At 47.5% G+C, this 11,317-nt stretch overlaps 1 pseudogene; it reads left to right on the forward strand.

The window, feature by feature from the left end:
• The first annotated feature begins 2,762 nt into the window (after positions 1 to 2,762).
• LOC113592535 (uncharacterized) lies at positions 2,763 to 2,842 on the forward strand (annotated as a pseudogene).
• Positions 2,843 to 11,317: the final 8,475 nt, after the last annotated feature.

Consider the following 11,317-nt stretch of genomic DNA (forward strand, 5'->3'; position numbering starts at 1 on the left):
GTATCATGACTAGCACACGGGTTTCCTCGTCTCACTGCTGTCACTAGACTAGACTCTTGGGGCAGAGGGGATGTCTTTGTACCTCTAACTCCAAAACACAGGGCGGGCACACAGGAGGTGCTCAGTAGGTGTTAACAGAATTGAATCGCACGTAAGCGCTTTGCTTTCAGCATTGAAAATGAGAGAAGACGTATCGATTCAACACACAGAAAACGCAGAGGTGTGAGAGAGAGGAAGGCGGGTGGGCTTTTCCCGCGATGGGGCCTTCTCCGTGGGCTCAAGTATTCTGTAAAGATATGTTTGTAGGGGGAAATCCGGCATTGGAGAGCAGAGGGGATCGTTCGCAAATTATGTAATCTCTACTGTGCTGGAGGGACTTGGTAAAACCCAGAGGATTGAGGTTCTTTCCAGTCCTGAGATTTATGAAGGTTTCTTTCAGTTCTGAGCACCGGTCTATAATACACTGTCTAGTTGCTGCCCTATTGCATTGCTCAGTAATTCAACTAATATTTCCCAACTACCTTCTCTATGCCCAGCACTGTCCCCAAAACTAAGGGGTAGCAGTGGACTAGCCAGAGAAGGTCACTGCTGTTCTCAAACTTAGATTCTAGCAGAGAAACATAGTAACAACTTGCATAAAATCGTTTCTGGGGCGCCTGGGTGGCTCCGTCGGTTGAGTGTCCACCTCCTGGTTTCTGCTGGGGTCACGGTCTCAAGGCTTGTGGGTTCGAACCCCACGTTGGGCTCTGTGCTGACAGCCAGGAGCCTGCTTGGGATTCTCTCTCTCCCTTTCTGCCCCTCCTTCGTGAGAGCTCGCTGGTGCACACACACACTCTCTCTCTCTCTTTCAAAATAAATACAAATAGGGGCTCCTGGGTGGCTCAGTTGGTTGAGCGTCTGACTTCAGCTCGGGTCATGATCTCACAGTCTGCGAGTTCAAGCCCTACATCGGGCTCTGTGCTGACAGCTCGGAGCCTGGAGCCTGCTTCGGATTCTGTGTCTCCCTCTCCCTCTGCCCACCCCCCCCCCTGCTCATGCTCTGTCTCTCTCTGCCTCAAAAATAAATAAAAAAACATTAAAACATAAAAAAACATTAAAAAAATAAATAAAAATAAACATTAAAAAAAACCTTTCGTGTTTCAAAGGACACATCAAGAAAGTAAACACACAAATTGTGGGAAAATATTTGCAAATATCTGATAAGGGACTCATATCTAGAATACATAAAGAACTCTTACAACTCATGGGGTGCCTGGGTGGCTCAGTCGGTTAAGTGTCCCACTTCGGCTCAGGTCATGATCTCACGGTCCATGAGTTCGAGCCCTGAGTCGGGCTCTGTGCTGATAGCTCGGAGCCCAGAGCCTGCTTCGGATTCTGTGTCTCCCTCTCTCTCTGCCCCTCCCCTGCTCAAGCTCTGCCTGTGTCTCTCTCAAAAATAAATAAACATTAAAAAAAAAAAAGAACTCTTACAACTCAGAAATAAAAGACCAACCAATGAAACGATGGACAGAGAATCTGCATAGACATTTCTTCAAAGGAGATATACAGATGGCCATAAAACGCATGAAAAGCTATTCAATATAATTAATCATTAGGGAAATGCAAATCAAACCACAGTATGATGCTACTTCCAACCCACTAGTATGGCTGTAATAAAAAAGACAGACAATAACAATGTTGGTGAAGGGGTGCGTGGGAGGCTCAGTGGGTTAAGCGTCCGACTTCAGCTCAGGTCACGATCCCACGGTTTTTGACTTCCAGCTCTGCATCAGGCTCTGTGCTGACAGCTCAGAGCTTGAAGCCTGCTTCGGATGGTGAGGGGGAATCTGTTCCACGCATCTCTCTGAGCTGCTGGCGCTTGGTGGCAACTTTTGGCATTCCTGGGCATACATACACATCGCTCTCATCTCTGTGTCCACAGGTGCTCATCTTGTGTGCACGTCTCTGTGTCCAAATTCCCCCTTTGTATTAGGGCATTGGTCATGCTGGAGTCAGGACCCACCTGCTCCAATACGACTATATGCATAACCTCCAGTATGATCGATCATATGGACAGTGTTCCTATTTCCAGATAAGGTCACATTCTGGTGTACCAGGGAGGGACACAATTCAGTTCGTACAACAGGGTGGTATTATTCAGCCATAAAAAGAGATGAGGTACTGATACAGGCTACAACACGGATGACCCTTGAGAATAGGTTGAGTGAAGGAAGCCAGACCCAAAAGGACACATATTGCATAATGCCACTTACACGAAATGTTCAGACTATAGAAATCTATAAAGGCAGAAAGTAGATGAGTGGTTGCTTACGGATGGGAAGGAGATCTGGGAATAGGGGAGGTAGTAGTTAAAGGGCACAGGGTTTCTTTTTTGGTGATGAAAATGTTCTGTAATTTATTGTGATAAGGGTTGCACAACCCTGTGAATACACTAACGATTATTGAATTGCACACTTTCAATGGTTGAATGGTAGGGTATGTTAATTGTATCTCAGTAAAGCTGTTACCAAGACTAGACACAAGTTAGGGTTACAAAAAGTGTTAAAGACTGGGTGGTTCAGTCGGTTAAGCATCGACTTCAGCTCAGGTCATGATTTCGCGGTCCGTGAGTTCGAGCCCCGCCTTGGGCCTTGTGCTGACAGCTCCGAGCCTGGAGCCTGCTTCAGATTCTGTGCCTCCCTCTCTCTCTGCCCCTCCCCTGCTCACGCTTTGTCTCTCTCTCTCTCTCTCTCAAAAATAAATAAACATTTTAAAAAAACGTTATCTTTGTGCAGTGGCAGTATCGTAGCCAGTGAGGTTTATCAGAGGTGCGATTATTGCTTAATGGAAAAAAAAAAAAAAGGTTAGCGACTAAAAAAAAAAAATGATTTCTAGGGTTTGGAGTCCAAAGTTCCAATCCCAGCTCTGCAACCTTCTGTTACCTTGACCAAGTTTCTCTGAGAGCCCTAGCTTCATTGGAAAGAAGCAGGTGGGGAAGGGAGGTACGACCAGGAACCCAGCAGGGTTATCCTAAGAAGTGGAGATTAGCTTGGTAAAATACGTGGCACATAGTAGTTGCTCAATAAAAGGTATTATTAGTCATACATGTTACATCCGACCCTTGAAAATACAGTGTGAATCCATCACAGATAAATCTTTCTATGGGTCATTTATTTTCTTAACTGGTCAAACAAGGGCTTTTTAATGCCTCCCAGCAAGCAAACTCCCAAAATGGAGCTAAAGCTTAGAAGAGAAACCTATTCCCTCACGTTATTCATGCCACAGGAGGACCCAGCTCTATGCTGCGTCCAGAGATGCCTCTGGCATCTCTTCCTGACTTTTGTTTTTATTCCTTGAGCTGATAATCGGAGCTGTCAGAGAAGGTTCGCACCGCTCAGTAGTTCACTGACGAATTCCAGCTGGGCCTTGTAGAGCGTGTTGCTGAGTTGGAGAAAGAGCGAGAAGGCCCCTCAGGAAGGAGCCCACACTCAAGGCGCTGGTGGATTTGAGCATCCGGCTGATTGGTTATTCAATCTGCTTCAGGAGGGGTTCTCAGCGCGCGCCTCTGAAGGGACGGACCTGAGTCAGCGTGAGTCTGAAGAGCGGAGTGAATCCAGAAAGACCCCTGGAGACTAAGTGGCTGAAATGAAATCAGAGTAGACAGTGATTCCTGCCACAGGCCCAAGCATCTCCTGATGCTTTCAAGGGAAAACGAGGATCAGATATGGCTCTGGTTGTGAGCTGGACATCTCCGTCAAAGTGCCGGCAGCCCTAAGGTCGAGCAATACCGAGGGATGCGATTCCAAGCAGCGCAGTGGGGTCCACGGACGATGTACTGCGTGTCAGGTGCTGTGCTGGCCCCCGAAACACGGCGACAAGGGTGAGACGGTGTCTGCAGCGAGGCCTAGTTTCACGAACAGAAATCAACAAGGCCCTCAACTGAGCTCAAGGTCGCAGAGCCACACCGGAGCCCCATACGATCTGAGTATCAAGGGCTGGTCAAGCCTCCCCCCAAAGTATATTTTCTCCTAACTCTCTAGACCGTCTACTTTGTTTCCTCCACCACTGTGCCCCGAACAGGTCCTGTCCAAACAATCCTAGGGTTATGACTCATAATCTGAGCAGCAATGGCCTTATTTAGCATAGATTATTCAGGGATGATCTTCTCATGAGCTTTGAGGAAATGCAGAATGGCTGGCACCCCCCCCCCCACCCCCAACTCTCAACCCTCTCACCCTTGTTCTGAAGGCTTCTCCCTCTCTCCGGGGTACTCCTCCCTGCTGTCCCCATGCCCAGCATAGGCCTCTATTACCAGATCCTTGGGGTCACCCAAGCCAGCATGGTATCCTTCCCGTTGTGGTCACTGCTTCCCTGTTGGGGGGGGGGGTGTGGTGGGAATGACCATGGGCTAGCCCGCCCCCTCCAACCGTGTCCCCTGGCTCAGAAGCATTGCCATTACTTGCCTGACGGTAAGAATTTCCAGGCACCCTTGTTAAAATCCAGATTCCAGAAGGCACCACTATAAACCTACTGAATCAGTCTTCAGGGGACAGGCCTGGACATCTGGACTTTTAATGTGTGCCCCAGAAGAGTCTAGATAAAGCAAGTTTGGGGAGCTTTATCCGGCATTTTAGAGTGAAACCTCAAAACCAAGGCTCTAGGACTTCTTTATAAGCATCTGTAAGTGTTGGAGCAAATCCTAGAGGTGAGTGGGTTTTTAAGTGAGCAAGCCCTTTTCCATAAGAACATTAGTTCTCTCAGCTCCCTGGAGAAGCATTTACAAAATTATAATCTGAGAGCAAAATGTCCCCCAGGGACCTGAGAGTGTCTAATGCTCACTCTCAAAGTGCTGGCTTTAACTGCCACCCAGGGAATAGTTGGTCTGCCTGCAGGATTTGGAGCTGTGGACACTTCCGGCCTCTGTGCAGAAGCAATAATGCCTAGTTGTATTAAGAGACCTCCTCGTGGCTTTAAACAGAAATTTCATTTTCTCAGAAGAGAAAACAGAAACTTTCATTTCTCTTCATGGAGTCTGCTTGGGATTCTCCCTCTCTCTCTCTCTCTCTCCCTCTGTCCCTCTCCCCTGCACAAGTGCTTTCTCTCTCTCTCTCAAATAAAAATTAAACCATAAAATAAAAATGCAAATATAGTTATGGCACTTGCTTAAAACTCTTCGAGTGGCTCCCCACAGTCTGTGAAGAAAATCCAAATGCCTTAATGGGCTACATAAGAATGGGAATTCTGTGAAATTCCCAACGTCTGTGTGACCAAATGTGTGACGCTCCTTGGAAAGGGTTTTTGAGTTGTTTTCTAAGGTCTTTGAACTTGACTGGGGGCAGCGTTCGGTGAACTGCTCTGGGAAGCCTGGGGGGCAGATAGCAGATGAGGAAGGGTAGACCGCCCCTGGATTTGCAGCGGCCACTTACCTCCCCCCCCCCCCCCCCCCACACACACACAAGGGTTCCTTTTTCAGTCGTTGTAACAAGGGCTGCGTCCCGGTGACATGTGATCCGGGGTCCCCTTCCTTCCTCTCCTTGACTCTCCCCCTCTCGGTTTGAGATCCTCAGCCAAAGTTGACCTCACTTGCTTTTGGTGAGTCCCAGTTACAGATGCCAAGAAGTGAGCCGTGCTGTTTGCTCAGGCTCTGTTCAAATTTTCCATAAGGCTCTGAGCATAACAACTCAGCCCGGACTCCCAGCCTCTGCCGGGGTCCTGTCCTGAATCTCCCCTGGGCGGTGCTCAGAATGGGGCAAGGAGTTCCCCCGCCACCCCCTGCCACGGGCGAGACCTGGGGAAACCGAGGGTGGGCACACTAGGTCAGTCAGTCATTGTGCTGGAGACAGGACACAGCAGAGGAATGACCTAGGAATTTAATGGCAGCGGACCAGCTAATGAAAGCCTCCTTTGTGCCTGTCCTATGACACAGCAGTGTAGCCTGGAGCTCGAAGAAGCCAGGAGCACATCTTATAGACTTTGAATCACATGGAAAGGTGCTGATGTGATAACCAGATAGGACAGACTGACTCACTCGGGCTGCAGACGGAACAAGGGTTCTCCCACGTCTTGAGTCTAAGAGGTCCCGGCAGAGTGAAAGACAGATACTGTTGCTTCCTTGCTCAGAAAGGCTGACCAGAAGCAGCAGAAGAGATGGCTTTCTTTGAGGCCCTAGTGACCGACAACCCAAAGTCAACAGATAATCTGCTTCACGGTCCTGTTGATTTAAATTTGCTCTTTTTCTTCATCTAGTTGTCCCAACAGAAACTGTGGCACCACTTTCAACAATAGCCAAAGTATGGAAAGAGCCTAAATATCCATCAACTGATGAATGGATAAAGAAATTGTGGTTTATTTACACAATGGAATACTACATGGCAATGAGAAAGAATGAAATCTGGCCTTTTGTAGCAACGTGGATGGAAACGGAGAGGGTTATGCTAAGTGAAATAAGTCCTACAGAGAAAGACAGGTACCATATGTTTTCACTCTTATGTGGATCCTGAGAAACTTAACAGAAGTCCATGGGGGAGGGGAAGAAAAAAAAAAAAAAGAGGTTAGAGAGGGAGAGAGCCAAAGCATAAGAGACTCTTAAAAACTGAGAGCAAACTGAGGGTTGATGGGGGGTGGGGGATGGGCAATGAGGAGGGCACCTGTTGGAATGAGCCCTGGGTGTTGTATGGAAACCAATTTGACAATAAATTTCATATTAAAAAACAAAAAAACAGAACTGTGGCACCATCCGGACTTTCTCCGTGTCCCACAAAATCACTCAGTCACCAGATCCTGATGTTCCTCCTTGTTTAATAGCCACACAGGTGTCCCCCCACCCATCCTGATTGCCCACCACATCCCTCATCCATCCAGGCTCTCACCCTTTGAACACTAAGAATGTGGCTTCATTGGGGCACCTGGGTGCCTCAGTCTGTTAAGCGTCTGACTTTGGCTCTGGTCATGACCTAATGCTAGGTGAGTTCAAGTTCTATACTGGGCTCTGCCCGGAATGTGGAGCCTGCTTAAGATTTTCTCTCTCCCTCTCTCTCTGCTCCTTCCTCGCTCATGCTGTCTCTTTCTCTCTCTCAAAAATATAAATGAATGAACTATATAAAGAATAAATAAATAGGGGCGCCTGGGTGGCGCAGTCGGTTAAGCGTCCGACTTCAGCTCAGGTCACGATCTCGTGGTCCGTGAGTTCGAGCCTCGCGTTGGGCTCTGGGCTGATGGCTCGGAGCCTGGAGCCTGTTTCCAATTCTGTGTCTCCCTCTCTCTCTGCCCCTCCCCCGTTCATGCTCTGTCTCTCTCTGTCCCAAAAATAAATAAAAACGTTGAAAAAAAATTAAAAAAAAAGAATAAATAAATAAATAAAATAATAATACATAAATAAATAAATAATAAATAAATTTTTAAAAATGCAGCTTCATTAATGAGTCATCCTATCTCCAGACCAGACCACCTTCCAATCCATCCTGTTTCCACGGATGCCAGAGTTATCTTTCTGAAAGTGATCCTTTTAAAAATGCAAATCCAGGGGCACCTGGGTGGCTCAGTCGGTTGAGCGTCCGACTCTTGAGTTCAGCTCAGGTCATGATCCCAAGGTTGTGGGATCGAGCCCTACCTTGGGCTCCATGCTGAGCTTGGAGTCTGTTTGGGATTCTCCCTCCCTCCCTCTCTCTCTCTCTCTCTCAAATAAAAATTAAACCAAAGGATAAAAATGCAAATATAGTTGTGGCACTCACTTAAAAGTCTTCCAGTGGCTCCCCACAGTCTGTGAAGAAAATCCAAATGCCTTAATGGGCTACATAAGGCCCTTCACAGTCTACACTGCCTAACCGTTCAGCCTGATTTCTCTTCAGACCTCACTTGGCTCATTCACTGAGTTCCTATTATATACCAGATTCTGTGCTGGGCTCTGAGAACCCCATGGTGAGCAAGAGAGTCATAGATCATGTAGAGCTGGCCACCTGAGGGGGACGACAGACTTGAGACAAGAAGGCCAATGGAGTTCAATGGGTGCTATGCTAGGGCACATGCAGAGGGGCCCCACCTAGCTTAGGGCACAGGGAGGGCCCCCTGACCCAAAGGAATTGGGGAGTAAATATGAGTTAGAAGTTGGTAGTGGGGGGCGCCTGGGGGGCTTGGTTGGTTGAGTGTCCTACTCTTGATTTTTTCCTCAGGTCATGAACTCATGGTTCATGAGATCAAGCCCACGTCAGGCTCTGTGGGCATGGGGTCTGCTTGGGATTCTCTCTCCCTCTGCCCCTCCCCCACTCTCTCTCTCTCCCTAAACAAACAAACAAACAAACAAACAAATAAGTCGGTGGTGGGAGACAGTATATGCAAAGATTAGAAGGTGAGAGAGCTTTGTGTTTTCAAGCAACTGAGAGAAATGTGGCCTGTTAGTGATGAGAGAGAAAGCTTGGAGGTAAGCAGGAGCCTGGTCACGGGAGAGCTTAGAAGATCCCATGTTGAGGACTTGGTGACTTTACCTGGGGATAAGAGAGAGCCGCAGAACCATTTTAGGCAGATTTGCACTAAAAAAAATTTTTTTTTAAATGTTTATTTATTATTGGGAGAGAGACACACACACATGCACACACAGAGCACGAGCAGGGGAGACACAGAATCCGAAGCAGGCTCCAGGCTCCGAGCTGTCAGCACAGAGCCCGACGCGGGCCTCAAACTCACGGACTGCCAGATCATGACCTGAGCCGAAGTTGGACGCTCAACCGACAGAGCCACCCAGGCGCCCCGGTAGATTTGCATTTTTGAAAGGTGTCTGGCTGCAGTTTGGGGAACAGGTTGAAGCATTTACAGCTCCCCAAGTCGCTCTGCATTTCTACACAACTGTGCCCTAGCACGAACGTTTTCATCCAGCTAGAATGCCCTTTTGGCTCTGTTTACTTAGTGAGTTCCTTCCATGTTTTAAAAGTCAGCTCAAAATCCTTAAAATTCACAGTGCTGGGGCACATCTCCATCTTTGCTCCCATGATGTATATCGTTCATCATTCTATTAGAGTATCTTTCACATCGTACGTCAGTCTCCATTACTGGGCTGTGAGTCTGTAAAGGGAATCTAGTCTGTGTTCCATTCAGCTTTATACCCCTAAGGGCTAGCTAACCCTTAGTCTAAGTTGCTTTAAACATGATCTTTGAATGGATGAATTTATATCAGGGGCAAGAAAATACCGAAAAGCCGAGTCCTCTGGGACTCCCTCCGTGTTAGGTCTTTCTCCAGCGGTGGGCGGGGAGGGGACCCCACTCACCCTAGACCCAGAAGCTGCACCAGGGTTTACCATCCCTGAAGGCTTTCCCCTTTCACACAAAGTACATTTCAGCAAGTGGGACTGAAGGAGGGAAAAACTCTACAGCAGCCTTCCAATCTTTTCTGATGGTGGAAACCCTCGTCTTCGTACCTAAGTTTGGGCAGAAGTCTGGTCAGGAAGCCTAAGTTGATTTTCATTGAAGTGGCACAAGACAAGTTGTGTAGTGAATAACTCAGGTGTCCCAGGGAAGCTGCATATTTCTAAGCTTTTCTGAGGCAGGGGGGCAGACGTCAGTAGTGCCTTGAGGAAGGGGTACCCTTTCCAACCACCCAAGTGGCTCTGTGTGGGCCTCATAAACTCGAAGGAGTGCGTCTATATGAAAACGTCAGGAACTTGGTTTAGTTGATTGTTTATTATTTATAAGTGGCTTCTAACAGTTCTCAGTGAGGGGTCATTGATATAAGGAAGAAGGGGCTTGCTTTTTTTTGGAAAGGGTCTTAACATCAGCCAGGCAGAGGTGTTTGATTTATACCATCTGCCCTACAAAGGGGACTAAGGATCTGGAATCTCGCAAGTAGCAAGAAGTTACAGGTTGTTTTTGTTCCTACGTACAAGTTGGTGGAAACCGAGATTCATTCATTCATCCATTCATTCAACCCTTTGTTCACTCACCCAACATGTTTATGGAGCATCTTTTTGGGGCCAGACAAGTTACCTTCTGCTTTACCCAAGTTATGTCCTCACAAAGCCCTTATTGTGCAGGTATGGTCATTCCCGAGGCCCAGCTTATGAACTGAACAGGCAACGTTAAGTTCTGTGTGAGGAGCCACCTGTTTAAGAGACACTAGAGCTGGGACTCCAGCCTGGGTCCTCTCCCTCCAGGGACTTAAACTCTTCCAGGGGAGACAAAACATATAGAAAAATACCTATGGTCTGCAATAGAACGTGACAAGCGGCCTCCAAAGTGGTGGCCACAATGTTTCTGGAGGTAGAGGAAGAGACCATTTGTGACTGCCAAGATATGAGATGGCTTCCGGGAGGAGGTGGCATTGGAGTTAGACTGGATAGGATTTGGATATGCAGAAAGAAGATGAGCCCCCCCCCCCCCCCCCCAGCCCTCAAGTGGTGGTTCTAAGAGCTTCTCTAGAGCTTTAAGTCTTAGAAGGATGCAAATGTTAGGAAGCGGTGAAAATGAAGGGCAGAGCATCAGGAGTTAATTATTCGAGAACGTCTCTTGGCACAGGTTCTGGAGAAAGCTTATACAAAGCCTTGGCCTCTGCCCCAGTGGTCAGCAAATTAAGAGGCAGACAAGTGGCCACACACTGTACAAGCACACACGAGGTAGGAGGGCATCGAATTAGCAGAGCAACATCCAGCGGCCAAAGCAATGTTTGATTTTATCTTCATAGGCAATAAAATCTGAAATGCATTCTTTGGCAGCAATCAGAAAGGCTGATTGCTGGCTTTTCGTCATTCTCTGGAGTTTTATAGCATGGCAGTTCTTGCAACAGAGAGATACCTTGTGCCGAGGCCGGCTGAGTGTGCAAGACGAGTGTGGCGAGAAGGTTAGAGCTAGTGACACAGCGCTTGGCCTCCAGGCTGTTCTGCCTCTTCTAAAATACGTTCAATTAAAGAGCTCATCTGGCACACATTCCAGGGCTCTCGTGGGAAACCATGGCTCTCTTTAGGTGTGTGTTTTACAGGAAACCAATTATGATAATGTTTCTGATGTGAAGGCAACGTTGTTACAAATGCCGGTTTGGTGTCCAGTGTATTTAAGTCCCTGGGGTTAGTTCCCGGCAGATTCAAATGCATTGTACTTTCAAGAATGTTTCTCACCAGGATCGTTTTAAGTTTCGTTTCATAGACGTCTGTTGAGTCGGGTTTAACACGTGAATTAAATAATCAGCGCATAGATCCTGATGATCGTCTCTTCGTCGTGGATAACCTCTTCCAATTGACGGTTCTCACGAAAAGTACTAACTTTGCACGCATCAGGATGCTGGATGTGTGTTTTTTTATTTAGGGATTCTACAGTCTGTAAGGATGTTGGCCCCTGTGTTGCAGATGAGGAAACTGAT

The sequence above is a fragment of the Acinonyx jubatus genome, chromosome A3 (genome assembly GCF_027475565.1).
Source record: "Acinonyx jubatus isolate Ajub_Pintada_27869175 chromosome A3, VMU_Ajub_asm_v1.0, whole genome shotgun sequence".
NCBI lineage: Eukaryota > Metazoa > Chordata > Mammalia > Carnivora > Felidae > Acinonyx > Acinonyx jubatus.